The 24,068-nt window shown below is 41.9% G+C and overlaps 1 protein-coding gene across 4 annotated transcripts in view; it reads left to right on the plus strand.

Moving 5' to 3' along the window:
- Positions 1 to 1,091: 1,091 nt before the first annotated feature.
- The window catches only part of SRPK2 (SRSF protein kinase 2), a 268,546-nt gene continuing 245,569 nt past the window's right edge, over positions 1,092 to 24,068 (plus strand). For 2 of the 4 annotated variants that reach the window (XM_067564496.1, XM_067564494.1), the window contains exons 1-2: positions 1,093 to 1,259; positions 22,745 to 22,869. The gene's annotated coding sequence lies outside the window, so the exon portion shown is untranslated. Of the gene's footprint in view, positions 1,260 to 22,744; positions 22,870 to 24,068 lie in introns of all 4 variants that reach the window. The other 2 variants (XM_067564493.1, XM_067564495.1) reach the window with 2 other exon arrangements.

Below are 24,068 nucleotides of genomic sequence, written 5' to 3' on the forward strand. Positions count from 1 at the left end.
CTAGCTCAAGGTATGTGTGACTCATGCTGTGTTTGAGCTGTGTGTGGGGCATGGTGAATTGAGGGCTTTCACACTGTTGAGGGTTTGGGGAATGCTGCTAACTCAAGCCATAGTACACAAATCACACAGAGGAAATGGCAATTTTCAACAGTTTCTAAGTAGGTCAAATTTGAATAGAATTTCATCTTACTAGCAAAAGGCACCTCCCTGAACCCAGGGCTGCTCCCCTGCCAAAATCTAAGTCCTGCTGCAAGGAAAGGTGGTGTTAGAAGGGCTCCAAAAAAAGGGGGGGAGGGTTTGTACAAATATACATTGGATAGTGTTAGGCAATATGAACATGAGAGCACTGCTTAGAACTTGGTATAATATTAATGAGCAAGTGATTGAGAGAGGGAAAGGCCGGGGTCCAGTGGCCAGAGCCAGGACTCAAGCATAGTTTTTTCAGGCCCAGTACAAACTTGTAATATCAGCCCCCTCCCACATACATAATGGGGGGTTGCAGCCTGGGCCACTGGGCCCCAGTTAAGTGTACCCTTTCCCCCCACGTGGGGGCCTTGGCCAGATCCCCAGGTGAGGCAGTGGGAGAGCTGGGTCCTGTGCCTGGCTGTGAGCCGCTGGGGCAAGTAGCTGCCCCCCAGAGACCTGCCTTGTCTGTAAAGGAGCCTGAGGCAGGGCCTACCTCTTAGCACTGTACCTAGGGCTAAGGTACAGCGCCTAGCGCAAAGGGCCTCGAGCTTCGCGGGCCGCTGAGCGTCGCTGTTGGGACCCTGCGGAAGGTTGAGACACTAACGAAGCTAACCGGGAAGGGAGGGCGCTGGGGACCCGCGGGCTGGCCGGCACCTGCCCGCCCTCTCACCGCCCCTCCCCCTCTGTCCATCCGCCGGGCAGGCCCTGCGGGGGGGCGCGCCTGCGCGCTCGCTGGAGGGGGCCGGCGGCCGGGGCTGCCGCAGCTGTTGAGCTCGGTCGGTGCCCGGCGCTCGGCTCGGACCCGGCTCGGCTGGCGGGCGGCGGCGGCGGGGCAGAGCAGAGCAGAGCAGAGTAGAGCAGAGCCATGAGCTCCCGGAAAGGTACCGTCCCGGCCGGCTGCGGGAGCCCGGCCGCGGCACCGGCTCCTCGGAGGCCGGCTGAGGGAAGTGCCGCGCGCGCCCACTAACCTGTGCCCGTCTCTCCCCAGTGCTGGCTCTGCAGGCCCGGAGGCGGCGGCCCAAGCAGCCCGCGGCGGCCGGCAGGAGGGACAAGCACCCGCAGCAGCACAAAAAGTGAGTGCGCAGCCCCCCCCCCGTATCCCGCCGCGTCCCCATCCGTCCAGCATGGCCCCCCCGTATCCCGCTGCGACGGGACCTCCGGACCCCCCACATCCTTCCAGGGTAGCCTGCCCCCCGGAAACCCGCTGCTCGACATCTCTCCGGGACAGCCTCCGTCTCCCACGAGACTCTCCATATCTCTCCAGGACAGTCTGCTCCCCCCCCCACCGGACTCCCCGTATCCTGCCTGAACGGGGGACCCCCGGAGCCTCCCATATCCTGCCTGGACGGACCCACCGGGACCCCCACATTTCTCCCCTGGGATCGCCCATATTCCTTCAGGGTAGTCCTCCTCCAGCCCCCCATATCCTGTTGGATTAGTGCCTGGACTCCCCATATCGCCTGGGATGGGCTCTGTGGACCCCTACTTCTCTAGACAGCACCCTCAGGTCCCCATATATCCTACTGGGATACCCCCTATACCTTCGAGCAACCCCATATCTTTCCAGACAGCCCTCTCCCCTGAGCCACACTGTATTCTTCCAGGAGAACTTACCTGGTCCCCCCTATAGTACCCTGGAACCCTCCCATATTCTGCTGGGGTGAGCTCTTCCATATTCCACTGGGACAGACCCTCTGTTTTCCTGGGACAGCTTCCCTGGGATCCCCCAGTATCCTGCCAGGACAGATCTCCAGAGACACCCCCCCCAATATTCCTCTAGAACAGCCACTCTGAGAGCCTCCCATATCCTGCCTGGGCACACTTCTCCCTGCCTGGGTGCCCCCCACATATCACATAGGGAAGGATTCCCTCCTGGCCTGGAGGCCCCCCCTTCTTACTGGAACAGACCCCTGCTGGGGCACCCCCAATATCCTGCTGGGACAGATCTCCTTTGCCCCCACATCCCGCTGGAACATAGGGTACTCTGCCCATATAGCCCATTGGGTCAGGGTACCCTTCCCTGTGCCTCTATCCCTCATCCTGCTGGGACATGGCACCTGGCCAGTCCTTCATTCTTCCAAGGGAGATCCCTCCCATCCCTCTGAGACCTGCCTGGATAGACAGGACACTTCCCCACCCCCCAGTCCCTCCAAATTTCCTCTAGGACATACAAGGATAGGTGGTTTCTACCAGCACCAGCCATAATCCTCCCACTGGGATACCAGCCCCCCCATACTTCCCAGAGGACCCACTGGGATACTTACTTTCCCATTAATTCCTTCTAGCCTCGGGACCCATTAGAATATGTGCCCCCATCCACCTCTTCATATCACCCTCATATAACCCAGAACCCCATGTTTCTCCATAAAATCCCATCAAACACCCCATGTCTTTATTAGATTACTTTTTTGCCATGTTCTACATCTCCTCTCCCTCCCCTCTCCCCTGTACTGCTATATTTCCATGAGTCTCCTCCCAAGACCCTCCCTTTTTTTCCTGGATTTATGTAGAAAATTGTAAAGAAAAGGATTCAGTCATTTTGGTGCAGTTTTTTTCCTGCCCCTTCAGGGATGGATAAAAGCAGCAAAAGTTTAAAACTTCTGCTGATGGTGTTCTTTAGATGTTGATAGTAGCTGTGCATCCTCATCCTGTTCTGCTGCTGCTATGTTTCCAATGCTGTGTGAAAAAAATTTTCCTTTTAGCATTGTGCGTTGTCATATTAAACATTTTTTAATGTAAGAAACAAAGTTTTGTGGCATAGTTGTATGGTGTGGCTGTTCCATTATTTCCAAAAGCATTTTGAAAGGAAAATCAGTTTGTGATCATGTTATACAGATTTTGTATGGTTTTGTTTGTCACTTCAAAAACACAAATTTATCAGAAATGATTTGACATCATGTAGAAACTTAGTTAATTCTAGATTTTGTACATTTTAAAAAATGATTTTCATGAATCATTATCTGTTTAGGTGTAATAACCGCAAAGTGGAAACTCTAATTGCTGCTTCAGTAAAAAAATTACAATGATTAGTACGCTTTTGGTGAGTGCTGATTGACGTTGGTTGACTGAATGAATGAATGAATTAAATGACATTATGTTAAAACATACTTTTACCAAGCACAGAACTAGAATTTTTTTTAGCGTTAAATTGTTGGGCAAACTGGGTGCTGGTAGGTATGAGTATCCAATCAGTTGATGGCACAGTCAGTTGCTGGCCACTTGTCATACTGAGTTGGCATTTTCTGGTACAGTGCCCCAATCTATTCTGTTGCCTTGGGAAACAGTGGCTTTGCTACAGCAAACAGTGCTTTCATTTCTTGTCTACTGTGTATAATTTCTTGTCTCCTTAATTCTTTTATATGATCTAGTCCTTTTTCTCTGGCTTACTCTTTTGAGTAACAATATAACATCTTAAAGTAAAATTCTGAAAGATGTGTACTCTTTTGAACACTATTGTTTAGGCCCAAAATGTTGTTAGAGCTAGTATTAGATTTGATTTCAGGAAATAATATTAATAAATTGGGATCTTCACATTCCATTGCCTTGCTTTTAACTCAAGCACCACAGTATTGGGTACTGAGACTAATGGATGGATTTGGAATGCAAAAATTGCATATTTAAATCCAAGTGTGTGAGGTAAGGGAGTCATCAAAGCTGTTGATTGAACTCTGTGTGAAACAGTTCCTGTTGAACTGCAGGTCTATGTTACAAAGGGACTGAAATAATATCTTCAACAGATCTCCTTGTCTGCTTGTTTACTATTCTTTATTTCTCAGCTTTACAGAGCCAGCACAATTGTGGAAGAGAGAGCTGGGTTCTGTCTGGCTCACACATTCAACTGAATTATAAGGCCTTATCTACACAAAGATTTGCATTGGTTTAGTTAAACTGGTTCAGACCTCTGTGTGGACAGTCATATTTTGATTTAACATAAATCTTTTCCTAGCTGATTTTAGCTAAACCTACGTAAGCATGGTTTAAATGAAGAGTATCCACACAGGAGTTTTAACTAAATCCGTTTAAAATCACACCTTATATTAAACTGCTGCAATTCTATATATAGAAAAGCCTAGATTTTGTGCTTAATTGTACCTGGTACCCAATTACAGTTGATATTTCACACCTGTGATTGAAGAGGAAATTTAGTCTGCAGAATCTTGTAATGGTAATGCATAAACCTAAAAGAACATACACAAACTTTCAGAACCCAGTTTGTTTGTAGATCAGTCTTTTTTTACAGCATCTAACATTCTGGAGCTCAATCCTAATTGAGGCCCTTGTGCCCTGCTGTAATCCAAATGATGATGATGCTAATAGCTCCTTGCAGTGGTGAAGAAAACTTCCAGGGAAAAGAGAAGTGCCCAGATTTCCCTACTGTGCAAATATGAAATTAGGATGGCTGTTCTGGTGATGAAACTATCCAGACAACTAACATGCTTTTGGGCCTGTCTGCACTAACTATCCAGGTTCATATATTGGTGTCTATCTCTGTAATATTTTAATGCTTAGAAAAATGATCTTTTGCTGACGCTTGTCAACATTATGTTTTTTTCCTGTAGCGGACAAGTTTCTATGGATCACCTGGTGCCATTTAATATATTTATTCAGAATATGATATTGATATTAGCCATTGGGGACTTGTTAGCAAATTTCTTTAATAGCTAATTGTCTCCTGAGGAGGTAATTTGGATAGAGCTTGGTCATCAGGTGTCTAACTGAAGGACTGTTGTAGTCCTGCAATATACTAAGGACAAAATTTTCAAACTTTGGTGTTTAAAGTTAGCTCATTTGAATATGTGTGGATTTAAGTGTCTGACTTTAAGTACTTGTATTTGAAAATTTCAACAACTGTATGTAAACAAAAATGAGTGTATCCTGTAGTTGAATCTTTTCCCATGTATGTAGTATGTTTTTTATTTTGTTATTGAGAGAGGAGAACTATTGATGAGTGTATTAAGATTATAAAATAAAAAGTGAAGCTGAAACATGACTAATTTACACAGCCACTGCCCTCTGAAATTTTTCTTTTGAATGCTTGACACCCACTGGCCTAATGTTCATATTTCTGATGTGATGACTGTAATAAAACACATGGATACAAAAGTTGTTTGTGGAATCCATGCAGTGTACAGTAAATCTCATACTAAAAAGCAGCAAGTGTGTCTTGCACTTGGAATGTCTCATCCTAGGAAATCATTACAGGAATGCAACCATTGGTTTTCTGAAATAGGAAATGCTCCAGAAGCTGTAACATTTCATATAGAACCACTTTCAGGTAGGAGTGTTGGAACTAAATATTTTGAGTTAGGCATCAAGATGTGATGACTGTAATAAAATCTCTGAATTCCTTGATGAATGTCCAGTGCTTCCGTGATGAATTGTGAGATTTATTAGACTTATTAGGCTCAAAATAGTTAAATTAGTAAAGAGATATGCCGTGCAGAAAGTTAAATCTGAAGTAATTGTATTACATTTATGTAAAACTACATTGTTCTCAGTGGGACAGTTTATACAACTACAGGCTGGTTCAGCATAGGTCCACTAAAAACGCATTATTTTGGTTTGCCTTTGCAGGCATAGGGAAGTACAATTTACAGTTCTTTTCACATGCAGTTGGACTGGAGGATGAATCCATCATGGTGAATGGCAGGAGGCATTAGTGTACTGCAGTGGTGTATCTGATGTTTTGTTCTTATTTCTCTTTTTTATTCTATGCTGTTTTCTAAAAAAAAGTCTATAAAATAATGTAAACCACATGGCCAGGGTCTCGCTAAGGATTTTGAAAGGGGTGTCTCCCGTCCATCTATGATGCCTTCTTCTGCCTTTCCTCTCCAGAAGAGGACAACTGGAGTGGAAGCTATCGCCCTTCTCATTCATTTATTTTTTTCAGCTACAGCAAGGTTTCATGGAATGGGTTGAGGGTATCTCATAACCTGTGTTCAAATAAAATAAATCAGGTGGATAGTAATGGCAAGTTGTAACCATTGGACACTCAAGAACCACAGGCTGTGGAATGTGTAGTAGAAAAAATAAGGTGGTCAGTCTAGTTCTCTGCAATGCATCTTCCTGAATTCTTAATTTTTCTAATAGGTAAGACCTTTATATCTGGCCACATGCCAGTTTGCTTACTACAATATGAAAATATACTTTGTGATCACTTCAATAAAATTTACCTTAGCTTTTATGAGAAGAGGGTTAGATGGGGAGCAGAACTGTCTATGGCCTTACATAGATTATCAAGACAAAGCATAAAAACTGGATTCTAAAGGAGTCCCCACTACCAATAATAAATGTACCATACTGTGCACATTAGCTGCTCTACTGTATGACTAGGCTTGTCTCAGATAAAAGTTTCATGCCAAATTTCAGACATGTTGTGTCTGCTGATATTCTGGTGTGGGTTGGAGAGGCTGTTAGGCACAAAGTTTAGGCTGCCTAGTAAAGTGAGAGGCATAGCTGGAGAAGTGGATTGTTTCACCATTCTTCTACTATCAGAGTGGAGGAAAAGATCCAAGATACCTTTTTATGCTAATGACTTTCTCCATTGCCTCCTCCAGTGTCAATCTGCTGCTTCTATTTGAGGAGCACTAAACCTGAGACCTTTATGGTCTAGGCTGTAATTTGTAAGGAAAGCTGGCTTTTTGCATTGGTTTAAAAACCTATTTATCTTAGTTAAAAATATCCTTAACTTTTTGCATGAATACCATTTTTGGGTTTGGTCTCCGTTGGCTGAGGCAGTCAATGGCACAGGATGAAGTGATTTCTTTTACCTTCAACTAATGTCTCCTGGCATAGCAGTGGATGTTTCATGCCTCATGCAATGAACCCTGTACTATTAGCTAATCCAGCTTTGAGAAACATAAAGTAAACAGATTTTCACAATGGAGGAACAGATAATACCAAGTTTTCTGAACCTGTATGCACTGAAAAATACCGCTTATCATACTGACCAATACCAAATAAGGTTCCTGCAATCTTCCCTTCAGCCAGAAGAGATGGCCCTTATACCATGCTCCAAAAATAATTATTCATGATCTGTTAAACCAAATGGAGAGATTTTAGAGATAAGGGGTGTATAATTAAAATTGCCCTAATTCCACTATTTTATTAGTCTCTTGAACTGCCTTCAGTGTAGTAGGTACTAGGTGAATATGAAAGAAGGCATAATTCTTGTTCTGAAGGGCTTGTCATCTAAAAAGATACAGACAGTGGGGTTCACCATAAAGTAAAGTAGCCCAGGCCTATCAGAAGGAGCAGGTCAGCTGTATTGTAGTATAGAAGGAGAGACTGTTTTTTAGTCTTATAAAAATTGACTGAGGAGCTCTCTGGAAAATTAATGTTAATTTTAAATTAATTGTGAAAAACTGGGGCGGAAGGAAGCTGATGTCATGTCAATATTTAAAAAGGGCATACGGGATGATCAGGGTAATTATAGGTTGGTCAGCCTAACATTGATCCTGTGCAAAAGAATGGGACAGCTGTTATGGGACTCTGTTATTAAAAGATGGAAACATAATACCAGCTAGCCTGGTTTCATGGAAAATAGAAATGAACTCAACATTTATTTCCTCTTTTTGTACAAATCTCTATCATAATATTTCCCATGAGAATATTATTGGTTATAGCATTCAAAAGTGTGCTAAGATCTTCAAAGATATAAAGTAAGGCATGACTGCTCAGAGGACCTCACAAAAATACCAAATGTAAATGAAGGAGTGGGGAAAAAGATGTATCACTTTTTTTTATCCCTTTACCCCTGTTTTAATCCTGCTTAGCTTTCATCTTCTATATTTTTTTCTTGTACTATCATTTCAGTCATTATTTGTATTGCAGTAGTCTCTAGAGCCCACACTCAAGGTTGGGGCACCACTTTGCTAGACAATTTTTAAAAAATGTATACACTTCTCTATCCTTTCCCCACCCAACTTTAGTCCATATACTCGGTGTTCTATCCATTCCTAAATTTAATTTTTTATTTTACAATTGGCCTCAGCTTCCGTCCATTTCAACTGACTTACCCAGCTTCCTGTTCTCTCCACTGTTACTTTTCCCCACATCGCCTAGCCTCACTCTCTGGTTCCTCCCCATGGCTCTGCCAACAATCATCCCACTAGAAGTTCAAAGAGGAGTGACTTTGTTAATGTTGCTGGAGCACTGGTGTTGTGAACAACTGTGCTTGCCACTGCCTAAGCTGCTAAAGTGCCTCCATGGTGTCTGACCCCAACCACTGAGAGTAACTGTCCAGATGGTGTATGGAAGGTAAGGTAGAAGGGCAAGAATGGGCTAAAATATTATGTATGTTACTGTAACATTACTACATTACAATAATCTCTATGTACTGTTAAATGGCAAAACTGCGATCTGCCAAATTTTTGTCTGTTTGGGAAGACTGAGATTTTTAGACTAAATGTGTAGTTAAGATTAGTAAAAAGCACTCTATAAAAATAGTAACTTGTTACTGCATTGCATATTTTCTAAGCATTGCATAGACTTATCCAATAGCTGTCCTTGATAATAGTGGGAATCAGGTTGCTGGAACTCCATATGTTCATTAGAAAATGTAGCCCTAGGTTTTACTCATGCTTGTTGCTTTTCAGCACATAAATGGGCAAATTTTGATTTGGTACAGAAAAGGGATGACCAAACTGTCTCAGGAGCCGCATGTGGCGCTTTTACAGTTAAAGCACAGCTTGCAGAGCTCCCTGTGGCCTCTCTCCCCCTTTCTCTGCCTACCGGACTGGAGTGGGTAGCTTGGAGCTTCTGCCCTGCGGCAGAGGGTTTGGGCTAGAGCGGTGTTTCTCAAACTTTTCGATACCAGGGACCGGCTTTCTATACTGTGTCAGGAAGATCTCAGGCTTCCTCTACTATGTTAGAGAGATCTCAGGGACTGGTGCCGGTCCAGGGACTGGTTGCTGAGAAACACTGGGCTAGAGGATTCTGCCCAGCGGGGAGTAGGGTCTCGGGGGAGGGGGCAGGTGTCAGTAAGTTTGGCTATCGCAATATAAAAGTTCTGGATAAAGAACAAATGTGTTTCACTCAAGTGTCATGTTTGGCCTCACTTCTGAGAATCATATTTGGAGGGTGCCTGTAAAAAGCAAATATGAAAAAAAAATCACTAATTCTTGAGAAATCAAACTGCTTATTGACAGTGTAGCGTCAGTTTTTCTCATCTAAAAAAACTATCAGTAAAAACACGAACTTTTCTAAGATATAGGAGACTGAGTTTTTCTTTGTCCTCAGGGATAGGAAAATAACATTGACTTTAAACTATGGTATTGAGTGCCTCATTATCATTTTAGAATTCTGGCAGACAAGGCATTGACTATAGCCCAAGGTTGTTGAAGTCCTTGGTTTTGTTTTTGTTTGTTTTTTTGTTTGTAATCTTTCTGTTGTAGTTGCTGCAGTGATAGAAGTCAGAATTTGTACACCTAAAAAATCTGTATGTTAATTTGTAATATTGGACTCAGACTTTGAAAACTAGCAAACACAAATCTTAGTAAAAATTGTACCATATTAACAGTATATTCTGTTCATTGTTCAAAAGAGTTGCATCTCCCTTGTGCCATTTCTTGGAACAGTTGCCATTTTCACTTTTCCATTTCTCCCTTGGCCTTGACCTGACTAGTTTTAAGATGAAGTTAGATAAATTTATAAACAGGATTATATGACTGGTTTGTGTGCAATAGCAGCAGACTGGACTCCATTACCCAGGAGGTCTTTTCCAGTCCTATGTTCCTTTTCTATCTTTCTTCTCATCTCATCTTTTGTTCATACCTTTTGAAAACAGTTGAAAACAGGACAAGAATAGAAGCAGCAGTGGCCGCTATTTGCAGGATAGTCCACCAGGTGATGAGGCTATACAACGGCTATACAACGGGCCAGAAGTTGAATCTTCCAAGCAGGTTACAATCTGGGTGGAGAGTTGGACCTTCACACGGCCTTTAGCAGTGTTCTTATGAACAGTGGCAGACACAGAGGCAGCAGCAAGGACCACTTTAGCCAGCAGTTCCTTTGCTATTTGGGATTGCCATACCACCAAGGAAGTGTTGTCATTCCAGTGAAGATGCGGCCGGGCAAATGAATGTCACCCAGAGTGAAGGAGTCTGTAATCTATAGACACATGGAGGAGTTAGCTGGGACACTGTAGTGGGCCATAGTTGTAGAAGAAGAAGTATTCAAAGGGCAGAGGGTAGAACAAAAGCAAATAATATAGTCAGCAGTTTCTGTAGAACAGTCCGAAGTTGTTATGAGCATGCTGCCAGTGGGGGAGGGAGGCATAAAGCCAGAAAGTCCTATTCAATAGGCAGTGTTGTTAGACACATAACCAATAGATTTAAAATAAAAAGAGGAAGGAAAAACATGGGTGGGGATAACAAAAGGGTATGTAAGAAGAAAATCAAACGCGGGGGTGGAAGAGGCCTGAGGGGGCAGGGAGAAGGCAACAATCAACTGAAAAGATATATCTGCCAAGTTTGCAAGGGCAGAAGAAGAGAGGGTGTGGGAGTTCCTTAGACTGGAATATAGTCATATTGATCATAACATCGGAGGTTTTCTCAGTTGCTGTATAGAATCCATCCATGGCTGCATCAATAGCAGTGAAAGAGTATAATAAGCTAGCATTGGTGTATTTTAGGGCCGGGTAGTCTGTTTTTTAACCCAGGCATTGTAAGATCTATCCACATTGGCATTAAGTGAGTTTATCATGGAATTTTAGCTTCCAAATATTCATGCTCTGGTGACCAAGAGATGGGGTCTGAGGAGGCTTGGGTCCCTTTAAGAAGGTCATTGAGGGGTTGTGCTAAGGTGGAAAACAATGGGATATATTGTCTACAAAAGTTAAGGAGGCCCATTAACTTACATAATTCCCGAACTGTTGTCGACTGTGGGGCTGCAGCAGTTGCGATCCGGCGGTCTGAAGTGAGGGCTTTGGAGTCCTGGGAGACAACCCAGTTATTGAACCATAGGTAGAACTATTTGAGCTTTCTGAGGGTTGGCCTTTAAGCTTGCATTGGTTAAGGCCTGGAGCAGCATTTGGAGGGAAAGTAAGTGTCAGAGACAGTGGAGGAAGCAAGCAATAAATCATCAACATATTGGAAACAAGTAGAATTGGCAGACGCTCAGTCTACCGAAGAGAGGGCCTTTGCCATAACCTGGTGAAAGAGGGTGGGAGAATTATGATGTCCTTGGGGCAAACAAATCCAGCTGAACTGGGTGGGGCCAAAGGTAAACGCAAATCAGTGTAGTGACTCTGGATTTACGGGAAGGCTCCAAAAGCCGTTTGCAATGTCTAACACAGTGAAGATGCAGTAAGAATGATCAAGGACTGAAAGGGCGACTGATGGGTCAGCTATAATGGGGGCAAGTTTATCTGCATGGTGATTAACGGTGCGGTAGTCGATGGTAAGGCGCCATGAGCCATCAGGTTTTTTGAACTGGCCAGATAGGAGAGTTGGTAGGGGAGGAACAGGGAACAAGTATGCCTCATTGGTGTAAACTTGTTAGCTGAAAACAACCTCAAGCCTTACAATAGGGTGTTAATTTATACAGTTTCTGGTCATAAATGTAATAAGGTCCTAGCCTCTTTCTTTAGATGAGTATATCAATGGCTCATCAGTATGCTTTTTTTCCACTTTGTGTATTCAGAAATATTTTTAAGGCTAATGTGTAATTTTCTGAGAAATGCTCCAGAAATGGGTGAGAGAGATGCTCACATTGACATAATTTAGTAGTGTTTCACTTCAACAAAGTTTAGGCTCATGTATAGTGAATCTGAGTACTGGAACTGTCCAAAGTAAGTGTTTTTTGGAAATTTTATACTTTGACAGATTTATTGGTTTTATATGTGATTTATTTCATAATTGGTATTTACTTTTGTTATTCAGGACAGTGTCCCTCTGAATGGCCTCTTATTCCTCTTTATGTAAAATGTGTTGAAGGCAGACCAAATTAGGCTAAATTACTTACTTACAACAGCACTTGCTGTATAACAGTCATGTAAGCTCTTTTTCTGTTTCTTACAAAAGAATATACACCCCATAATAAGGGAGTAAACATATATATGGCAAATGCAGGAAACAGTATCAGCTAAAGTAAAATTTTCATAATGTGTTATGCTTTTTAAATATGGTAGAGAAAATTTTATTCTCAAAGCATAGATCTGCTTGTCTTTAGGAGCTTTAACATTTTTTCAATTACTCAGAATCTCAAATAGGGTTTCTTTCAAAGTAGTTTCACCTCTCTGTGATTCTTTGGGGTTATAGTATACACATCTACATTTCTCCTCCGCTGGGGCCCATGCTGTTAATTAAGGGCCAAATTCAGCCTTAAGATAACAGACAATGCATGTCACCAGACTTCCACCACTATTCCACTCTACTACAAATAATAGCTTATTGAGTCCAATATTTAAATCAGAATTGGCAGTAAAATTGTTGATTTATATTTTCCTCTAAATACAGAAAACCTTTAAAACTTAATTGCATTTGTATGCATGTATCAGAGGGAGAACATATTTATTTTTAGACTCATTCTGATATCTTAGCTCTACTCTCAGCATAATCTCTTTTATATATCAATGCTTAATTTGCACATTTTATATCTTCTAGACCACTGCTGATAAAATGAGAACATGATTTGAAAACTGGAATTGGAAAAAGTCAATGGGTCTGCTTTTATTTTCTGGTAACATTTTATTCAAGAAAATGCTCTACAACAGCGGTTCTCAACCGGTGGTTGGTGGTACTTACCGCAGGGCTGGGTGGTACGCGCGGCGCTGAATCCGCCGCTGCCGCCGGACGGGGCCTCCCACCCACCCTTGCGAAACTCTGCCGCCGAAAATGGGGAAACGGCGGAAGGGTTTCGGCGGCGGGCATTGTTTCCGCCACGAAACCCCGCCGCCCGTCTCTCCCCGCCGCCGCGAAACCCCGCTGGAAATCCCTCCCACCGCCGCCGCGAAACCCCGCCGCGAGTCCCCTCCCTTTTTTTTCCCGAGTGGTACTCGGGTCGGGTACAGTCGGGTCAAGTGGTACTTGACTTGACTGTACCTGGCCCGAGTGGTACTTGGGGAAAAAAAGGTTGAGAACCGCTGCTCTACAATGTATCACCCTATAAAGCAGAAATACAAGCAGTTTGATAAATGGTTTGAAAGGCTTCAGTGTAGCTTCATCCTTCTATCATGTGCAACTTCCTACAGAAATGCACCTCAAGGTTCCACAACTGATAACTATAACAGTGTCTTGGAGATTCTGCTTTTCTGTTCAGGGCTTCCATAAAATGGATTTATAGACTGCTCTTCCTTCTTTTGCCATCAGATAAAGCTCCAATCAGGATGAAGAAGCTTTTACCTCCCTCCCTCCTTCCGCAACATTCCTCCTTCTGGCTCACAAGTCTGTTCTCTTCTACAGAACCAGAAAACACAGATTTAAAATTTAAATCACTTAAAATTTAGATTGACTGTGGTACATCACTAAGGGGTGTGAAAAATTCACACTTAGCACCGTAGTTAAGCAGATCTAACCTCTGGTGTATCTGCAGCTAGGACAATAGAAGAATTCAGCACAGGGAGGTGGATCTACATTAGGAAAACCCCTCCCATTGAGGTAGGAAGCATCTAGGCATTATACCGGTAGAGCTGCAGTGCTTCAACTGTGCCACTGTGTCAAGCATAGTGTAGATATGCCCCAAGCAAGTTCCTGCTGTCAAGATGGCAACTCTTTCTGAGTGTGGGGGATGCCTATTTATGGAGCAGGGCTGATCTCCTCAATTGGCTGTCTGCTTCTACTCCTGCTTCCTGAACTAGTGCCTGGGAAGCAAAGTCTGCAATATACCTCTACTGAGTGGTTACTGAGTAGATGCTGCATGGAGACTGGGCTATACCACGGTCAAGCTTGGGCAGGTGCCGCATGGAGACTGGGCTGTACCAAGGTTGATTCTAAATTTTAAGCGTAGACCAGGACTCTGTGTTTTCTGGTTTTGTAGAAGAGAACAGATTTGTGAGCCAGAGTGAGGTAACAAAAACTAAACACAGACCCAATGTGTTAGTCAGAATTCCTTTTCCTGAGGTGCCTCCGTGGTGTGGTTTCTTAATTCAGACTTCCGCCAGGCCTTCTACAAGAAGGTAGTTCCTCCTCTCTCCTTTTTCCAAGCTGCTGCTGTTTCAGATAGCCACTTGATCCCATGGTTTCCTTGTCTCCTCTCCTGTCCTCACATCCTGCAATGGTTTTGTTCCAGTTCCTCTGCCCGTTCTGACTCTGTTTCCACAATTGCAATATTTCCTCCTAAGATATCAGGGCATGTCTTCCTCACTGCCATACCCTTGCTCTCTTATTAGTCTTGAAGGATATGTGTGCAGAACTAGTGTTTTCTCCCCTGCTCTTCTGAAGAAGAATGCTCCTCAGAGGGATCTGGCTGTCAACCAGTTGGCACTTAGATATCCTGGTGAGAGATGTGTTTGAAATACTGAAGAGATATGTAGCAAGACAGACTTCAAAGCCTTGACTGAACATCATCTCTGCTGTTAGTATCTTTAAAAATAAAAGTTAAGAGTGGAGAAGTTAAGAAAGGCAGGCCAATAATTTAAAGAGCCACTAGTAAAAGACGCAAAAATGAACAGCAAATTTATTTTTAAGTATATCAGAAGCAGGAAGCCTGCCAAACAATCAGTGGGGCCACTGGACAATTGAAGTGCTAAAGGAGTACTAAAAGAAGACAAGGCTGGTGTGGAAAAGTTAAATGAATTCTTTGCATCAGTCTTCACTGCAGAGGATGTGAGAGAGATTCCCTGACCCGAGCCATTCTTTTTAGGTGACAGATCTGAGGAACTGTCCCAGATAGAGGTGTCAGTAGAGGAGGGTTTGGAACAAATTGATAAATTAAACAGTAATATAACAAATCCCTAGGACTAGATGGTATTCACCCAAGATTTCTGAAGGAACTCAAATATGAACTGCAGAACTACTAACTATGTTATGTAATCTGTCACTTAAATCAGCTTCTGTACCAGATGACTGGTGGATAGCTAATGTAATGCTTATTTTTAGAAAAGGTTCCAGAGGCGATCCTGACTATTACAGGTGGGCAAGCCTGACATCAGTACTAGGCAAATTAGTTGAAACTATAGTCAGGAACAGAATTATCAGACACATAGAGGAATACAGTTTTTACAGTGGAGAGAAGTAAATAGTGGAGTCCCCCAAAAATCTGTGTTGGGACACGTGCCGTTCAACAGATTCATAAATGATTTTGAGAAATGGGTAAACAGCAAGGTAACAAAATTTGCAGATGATTCAGAATTACTTAAGATAGGTAAGTCCAAAGCTAATGTGAAGGGTTACAAAGGAATCTCACAAAATTGGCTGATTGGGCAAGAAAATGACAGATGAAATTCAATATTGATAAATGCAAAGTAAACACAAATGCAACTATACATACAAAGTGATGGGGTGTAAATTTGCTGTTACTATTCCAAAAAGAGATCTTTTAGTCATTGTGGATAGTTTTCTGAAAACATCATTCAATGTGCAGCCACAGAATGTTAGGAACCATTAGGAGAGGGATATATAATGATGCAAAATAGCATAATGCCACTATGTAAATCCATGTTATGCCTACACCTTAACTACTATATCCAGTTCTAGTTGCCCATTCTCAAAAAAGATATATTAGAAATGGAAAAAATACAGAGAGGGGAAACAAAAATGATTAGGGGTATGGAACAGCTTCCATATGAGGAGAGATTACAAAGACTGTGACTGTTCAGCCTTGAAAAGAGACAGCTAAGGCGTGGATATGATAGAGATCTATGAAATCATGAATGGTGTGGAGGAAGTGAATAAGGAAGTGGTATTTACTCCTTCACATAACACAAGAACTAGGGTTACCCAATGAAATTAAGAGGCAGCAGGTTTAAAACAAACATAAGGAAGTACTGCTTCACACAACGCACAATCAACCTGTGGAATACATTGCCAGGGGATGTTGTGAAGGCTAAAAGTATAAGTGGGTTAAAAAAATTAGATAAGTTCATGCAGGATAGGTTCATCAGTGGCTATTGGCCAAGATGGTCAGGGTCTCAACCCCATGCTGCAGGTGCTCCATAATCTCTGACTGCCAGAAGCTGGGCTTTGATGACAGATTGGATCACTTGATAAATTGCCCTGGTCTGTTAATTCCCTCTGAAGCATCTGGCTCTGGACACTGTTGGAAGGCAGAATACATGACTAGATGGACCATTGGTCTGATCCAGTATGGTCTATCTGATGTTTTTATGAAGTTACCACCATGTTGTACCATCTCAAATCCAGAAAGAAGCCAGAGCTCTCTTTCAATCAGTGTTGATATGCTGAAGATCATCATGGAATCCTGAGTGAAAACTTGATACCTGACCACATCTCCCTAGGAACATTGTGTTGGCTCCCTAAATATTGCCATGAGACTTACTTATGTTGTGTAGGGGGTAAGTTTGTCATTCAAGAAATCCATCTTAATGCAGAGTTCCATCTTTCTGAAGGATTCATATGACAGAAAATGAGAATCTTAGTTCAGGGGGAAAAAGAACATCTTGGCTATATTTCCCTTCAATGAAGCTTCGGCATTCTGGGGTCTAGATTCGATTCTACCCCTGCAATGTTCCACAATGCCCATCAGAGTAGGGGGGCTTGGGAAGTGATATTCCTGATGTGGAGTTTTCAATACAACAACTCCCTGTATTTAGTTACCTACGGTACTTTAAACTGAAGATGGACAAATGGAGACTGGTTCTAAACTCCTACATGAACTTAAAAAGGTGTTAACATTAGGGAAAAGATTGGGGTGGGTTAGCGTGCATTAGCTAATCCTCACCCAACCTCAGCTGCTTTTTCTAACCTAGACAAATTCTATTTGGGCTGCTTAATTGCTAAAATTAAGTGAGGATATTTCCTTTTTGAAAATAAAAATCAAGGAAATTAAATTAAAAAACCTACATTAATGCAGTTTCAGGTTGTGAATTTAAATGTGTGGTCGGGAATGAACTAGTTAAGTTTTTGTCTAATAAACCACTATTACTTGTGCTGATCTATAAGTTATTCATGTTAATTATTCATGTTACTATGAGAATCTTAACTTAATTTCCTGATACTATTTGAATGTTAAGTTAAGCTGCTATAAGTCTAAGATGGCATGATTGATTAAAGATTGGTTTTTGCAAAAAATTATTTTAGCATTATTTAGCTGTAATAACTTACACTTCTACAGCAACTATATCTGAAGGCCCTAAAACACCATTGAAAATTGAACATTTGAAAAATCGAATTTATTTTTCACTTTTATAGCTTACTATTTACTTTTTGCATTTCAGTCGTTTTGGATTAAACAAAACTAATACGACCTTGTGTTTCTATAGTCTTGATTGTGAGGATGTTGAAGTGGTTTAGAAATATTAATACATTAAGCCTCTAAACATCTTTTCTGAGTTAGAGTAAGTATTATTATCCTCATTGTACCAGTGAGGAAATCGAGGCACAGAGAGGTCATGGAGGAAGTATTTGAGAATGCTGGGATTAGTATACAGATGTCCCATGTCTTCACCAAAACCCATCCTCCTCAGTGAAATGTCACATGTTTGCCTTAATATCACCTTCTGGCTCACATGCACTTTAAAATGTTGCCATGTTTGGGTTGCAAATGCAGCAAAAGAATATTTAAAGGGACACAGTCAACTTGAAAATCAAATTTTTGTATGAAAAAAATTACACCCGCTATTAACTTCAGTAGCACCAAACACGTGACTGAAAAAAGTTAGCAAAAATTATCTTTAGTCTTGTCAGTTTGTCTATGCACTTAATAACACTTTGTGTATAGTCATTTTCATTGTCCTTCTGTATAGTCAGTCAATTTCTCCCTTAACATTAAGGTGAGAGGAAGAAAAACCTTAAACATTTTTTCCAGAATAAGTTACTTTAAAAAAATAATACAAGTTATCTTGCTTAATTAGGAAGTGGATTTTTTAAAATTAGTCCATTCAAGTTTACATTGTCCTTTTGAATCCAAATAAGCTCCTTATATTAGGATTAAAAACTATGGAACTATTACAATTGTTATCGTTTTGTAAATTAAACCTAAATTTTTAGCATTCTTGCTGATTCAGCCTGATGGTTTCTCTTTAACTATGGGACAAATAGAGAGAAATTACTTGATGTGCTGGTTTCTTCAGTTTTTCTTAGATTCAATTACCTTCATAGCCAGGTGGCTAAAGTAATGATTCCTTTCATGCCTAACAAATATATCTTTTGTGCATTTATAATCAATGCTATAATTAATGATCTTGCTTAAATGATGTAATTGGGTATTCTGTTAAATTATGGTTAAAGTTCTTGCAGTACATATTTCAGCTCAAGCTTGAAATGTCAATCACTAATAACTTATACATAAGAACATAGGTATTCCATTCCAGATCAAACCACTGGTCCATCCACTCCAGGATCCTGTCTCTGACAATGGCCAATGCCAGATTCTTTACTGGAAGATGCAAGAAATCCTGTAGTGAACAAATATGAAATAACCAGCCCATGGGAAAGTTTATGCCTAGCTTCCATCAGTTATATCTATCTGTACTTGCATGGCCTCTGTCACCATAGTATCTCAGCACTTCCTAAATATTTTAAAATAGAAATAACAATAACAGTTTTTTTTCTCAGCTTGTAGGGGAAATAGCTTTGAGTGGGTTATAGGAGTTTGCTTGCTTGCTTGTTTGTGGGTAGATGGATGTGTTTTGTGTGAAGAAATCAGGGTAATGGTTCACTTGTGACCTAAAGAATATTGGTTTATATCCCTTACCAACATTTATTTTATTCTATCTAGTGTAACTAATTCTCATTATCCATATAGATGGCTAAACCTTTTTGAATCCTGCTACACACTCTTGAACTCAGTGATATAGTGTAGTAGGTAGAGAGTTCCACAGATGGTTGAATTTAAAAAAAAAATCCTTTTATTAGTGTTAGTTTTTTCATTGACTGTTCTTATTGTCTTGTGGGGTGAAGTGGGGAGGGAAGTGCCTGGGGCTGGGAGTTAGGGAATACCAGTATACATTGGTCTCCAAGGGCTGCAGGACAAAGCTTTCTCTGCATATCCATATCTTTTTTCCATGCTCTTCCTTGTTAATTCTCTGGCCTTTTCTTTTTTTGTAAGAAGATCTTTCCTGTACCCTTTGTTCAAAGTCATCCTTTGGGATGCAGACATGAGCTCCCAAGACATTTCTTCTCTTTTTCTTCCCTGGAGATTTGTCAGGCATTCAGAGGATGATAACACACCTATCCATGGGGGCTATGGCACTTCAGGTGCAGGAGGTGAGAAGCAACATGGGCAGTTACTGTACTAATCCTAGTTTCCCTAGCAACAATGATGAATTTTGCTTTTTCCTCAGTTTTGGAATACCATGCCCATAGTCCCTTCCCAGTCTGTGGTGAATTTGAAGTTAAGACATTTTCCACCTTACTTCTCACTTTTATATGACCCCACTACTAATCCTGGGTTGATGGTGCACGGAGAATTTGGGTGGGGTGGGGGAAGAAAAGGGCTGGTTAATAACTAACTGTGTAGTTCTGCAGGTCACTGGTTGACTGGAGGGTTGGGAATCGAGGTGTAAGTGGGTGGTAGACAAATTAGTAAGTGTATGTGCATTCTGTCTTGTCCTTGGAGGATGTTACCCTGAGGTGTGTCATGAAGATTCAGAGAAGGGTCTCGTTCAAAAGACTAATGGGCAAACCAGCAAGATGTGCAGTGAAATTGTTCACCAGGATGTTGTTGTCCTCTCCTGACCAGAACTACTGAGGGAGTGGAATGACAACACTGCCTATATAGGTGGCCCTGAGAGGGATACATTGATTTTCAACATTTGTGCCACAATAGAGCACTATCTTTGACTTAAAATCTATGCTATACTCTTCTGATCAACCAAAAATGCACTGCAAAATATAGACTTCTGCAATACTTGTTCTGAATCCAAGGGGCAGTGGGAATTAAAGCTCTACCATGTTTATTTCTCTGATATATCAATTCCCCAACCATCGGCCAATCCAGCATCCCGCCCGCCCCATGTTCCTTCCCTCCCACTCCACTCTTTCCTTCTCACCCAAGCTGACAGGAGTTAAAAATCAAACACACTGGCATGTATGCATGTTTACTGAAATGGAAGATGCTTTTTCTCTTACTGTAGTATAAAAAAGTACTTTGTTTCACAGTTTGAGCAATGTCCTGAGTCTTTAGGTACCTTATCATTTTACGACGTATATTTCCCAATGCAAGAGATTACGAGGTATTCGTGGCTATTTTTAATCAGACTCTCATTCCTGTGCATGGATGCCATTTTGAGCATGAGGGTGGGGTGAGTGTCATAGCAACTCTCATGCTATCAGGAATGAGGGCCTGCAGCTGTGGCTGTCCAGTTATCAGGCAGCCAATGAATGCTCCTGGGCCACAGCAAAACCAGCTGATTGGGTAAGGCAGTCAAGTGGCTTGCTGTTAAGCCCAGCAGCTGCTCAATGCATATGCTTATGTATTCTCTGTTTCCCTATGCTCACTTCACTCCAAGTCCTGCATCCGGCTTTGCTCTAGTCTAGACCCTACCCTGCACATAGTCCTGCTTCTGCCTTCACTGACTCAGTAATCGGGTTTTGACCCTAGGCTCTGATCATAGGCATGCGTACGGGGTGTGCCGGGTGTGCCCAGGCACACGCCAATGCAGGGGTGTCCAACATACAGTCCGCGATCTGGCCCGCGAACTCTTTTTATCTGGCCCGTGAATCTTTTTGATGTGGCCCGGGGCGCCATCTTACTGTGTTGGAAGCCGATGCTGGAGTGTAGAGCTGCCGCCGAAAGAGTGGAGGGTGCGCAATTTCTCAGCGGACGGCAAGACACAGTGAGCTGCCGCCGAAAAAGAAGAAACTGTGAGATTTTGTGGTGGAGACTAGGACGTGGCGAGAGTTCCGCCGGTGGGTAATTCAGATGTGGCCCGCCAGTGGAATTGAGTTTGACACCCCCGATAAAGAATTAAAAAAAAAATTCCCTGCGTGCACACCCTAATGAAATGTGCTGCGCACACGTATGGCTCTGACTCTGTCTTAACCCTTGGCTTTGGCATCTGGATTGACTATGGTTCTGACCGTTGGCCCTCGTTCCTGGTTCATACTGTACCTTGACCTTTGGCTCTGGCATTTGGACTCTAACCACTAGGCATGACCACCTAGGATGCAGTCTCCTGGCACATCTGCCCAAGATGATGGTGGGCATCAAGTACTCAAAACAAAAGTTGTGTAATCCCCATGTACAGTTGTATTACAGAACATAATATTTACTGGAAGAGATTCCCTCTCCAGCACTATACTGCTAAGTTTAGGTTTAGTTAGGTTTTGGGAGCCATATCCCAAAAGACAGCAGTCTCTGTCTTTGGGTCTGCTTTGGGCTCTTGTTAGGGGAACAGATTCTGGCTTTCCAAGGAAATCTCCTCCTCATTGGCGGTCGGGTTCCTTAGTCTCTTGGGTGTCTTTGATGCTGTTCACAAAATACCAGGGTTTAGAGTGGCCTCCGTTGCAGAAATCCAGTCTGGTTTGTGATAGTAGGGGCAGATACTGGAAGCATTACTGGAGGTCTTGTTGCTGTTCTTGGGATTTTTTGTAATTCTGCTTGAACTCCTTTTGTTTGTTGCAGCACTGTCTCAGGAGTGACTCCTCTCTGTTTTTTGTTTTTTTGATATATGCTCCTATATGCATTCTAGTGGCAACTGTTAAGGCAGGACTGGATGGGCTTCTCTCAGCAGGTCTCAAGGAAATTCATGATCACTGCGGGGATCCATGTGGAAGCATGAGGCCTGGCTGCTATAATGCAGAGAAGGGTATGTGACTCCAGGAGTGTTTACTCACAAATGGGGTGCACCTGGCTTCAGATCATCATTTAAATGGAGGTGACATCTGGTCAGCATGACCCTGGAGGATTGGAGGGTACACAGGTAAACAGACAGGTCGATCCAGTTGTGAAGTGGATGATGATGTGATGGAGAAACCTCCTTTTTTAAAAATGTAAAGGTTGTTTGGAGCTGTTCAGGCAGTATTTGAGAAAAAACAACTTTCCTTGCCTACCTTGTTCTCTTTTTGCTGCTTACAGGTATAATTTTTTGTAAATTTCAGCTTGTATTAGCAGCCAGGGGAGGCAGCTGAGGCAGCACTTGCTGCAAAAGTCTTCTATGCTTAGAAGACCAGAAAGACTGGTATATTTTGGACTTTTAGCTCCCAAGAAGAGGGGTGTGTGTGGTGTAAACAAGCTTTTCCTCTAGCTCCCCACAAAAATAAATAAATATAATTCAGCCAGCCGGTCTGCTGCTGGGATGCTAGATATGAATCCCCTGGTACTTCCAAGAGACTCTGAAAAGCGTGCAGGAATTGGTGAGGTGAAGAGAATATTCTTTATTAGTGCCTCCAGTCCTTATTTGCCAGCTTCTTGAATGCGTCTTTTTGTGTTATAAAACACCAGCAGGCAGGGATTGTAAGCACTTGGGAACTTAAAACAGGCTGTGTTTCCTCTCCAGCCAACTGGATTGGATTCCCTTAAGTGGCCCAGAAGAGCTAGCACCTGGCCCTCACAGCAGTCTGAAATCCTCTGGGGACCACAGGGAGCTGATTTCCAATTTCCAGTAGGCTGACTGTAGAAGAGGTATGGATAACTTCTTTTATTCAGGGTGGAGGCTAAAGTTAAAAATAATATAATAGTTGTTGAATATTGCTTTAATGTGTAGTTTGTACCATGACTAAATTTGAGCGCTTTTAATAAAGTGATATAAACAAGCTTCTGTTTCAAACTCAGTGCTTTCTTTATTAATACAATGCCTATGCTTTTTTTAACTCCCCCTCTCCCTCCAAGACTACTGCTATAGGTATAATTTTGGATGGCACTTCTCCTTGTCCTCCAACCCTGGAGGGCTGCAATGGATCCTGAGGGGCTTTTTCCTCAGCTTTGCTGATCTAACTAAAGATTGAACTTTCCTCCACAGTAAATGCTTTTTCTTCCTTGTGACTGAAAACATAGTCAGAAATGGTGCCAAGGGGAATGGGTCTTGTTTCTGCCACTAGAAAGAAAAGAAGAAATGTCAAGGGACCAACTTATGAATTCATATGAAAATATAAAACTTAAAAAAAATAAAACAAAACTATTTGGTCTTTAACTTTGATATTCACTTTTAAAAAATGACTTCACAGATGGCACCTACAATGGTAAATAGTAGGAAAATACAAGACTTTTAGTTATGATGTAAATTGGTCTTGTCATGTCCTTTATAAATTCAAAGTCTTTGTTAAAGTGCTGATGGTCTGTGTGATGGCTTTTGGATTTATTTTCACATATAAAGTAGCTATATAGAACTCGATTAGAAAATTCGTGTTCATTCTCATAAGAAAACACCCTTTGTTTGAATCTGTCTTAATATACAAAGCACGAGAGGCTTTTATATTCAGAGTGGACAAAGCTATGTTGCATTGCATACTGAATAGTAATCTTTCTCTAGCAGAGAACTGAAACTGTACTTAAATAGCAAGTACACTGTATGGTTTTAAATACTTTATTTTTATTCTAGAAATAAATTCTATAAAGTTGGTCAAAGAAAATGATGAGACTTATATTTGGGCAGTAGAAGAAACACTGTTTAATATCTGAACTACTGGATGAAATGCTGGCTGTGGGTTTATTTGTGTCTGGTTTTCTACTTAACATGATTTTATTTAAGTGTGGTAGTAATGAAACCTGTAAATTGTTTATTCCTTTACGTGGAAACAAATATGGAAAACAGGAACAAAACGTAACTAAAATATCTGTTCTGTCAATCAGTCCCTACACAGATGGACGTTAAAAAGGGTTAA

This window comes from Emydura macquarii, unplaced genomic scaffold, assembly GCF_026122565.2.
Source record: "Emydura macquarii macquarii isolate MOO-44397 ecotype Brisbane River unplaced genomic scaffold, CSIRO-AGI_Emac_v2 contig_2636, whole genome shotgun sequence".
Lineage (NCBI taxonomy): Eukaryota > Metazoa > Chordata > Testudines > Chelidae > Emydura > Emydura macquarii.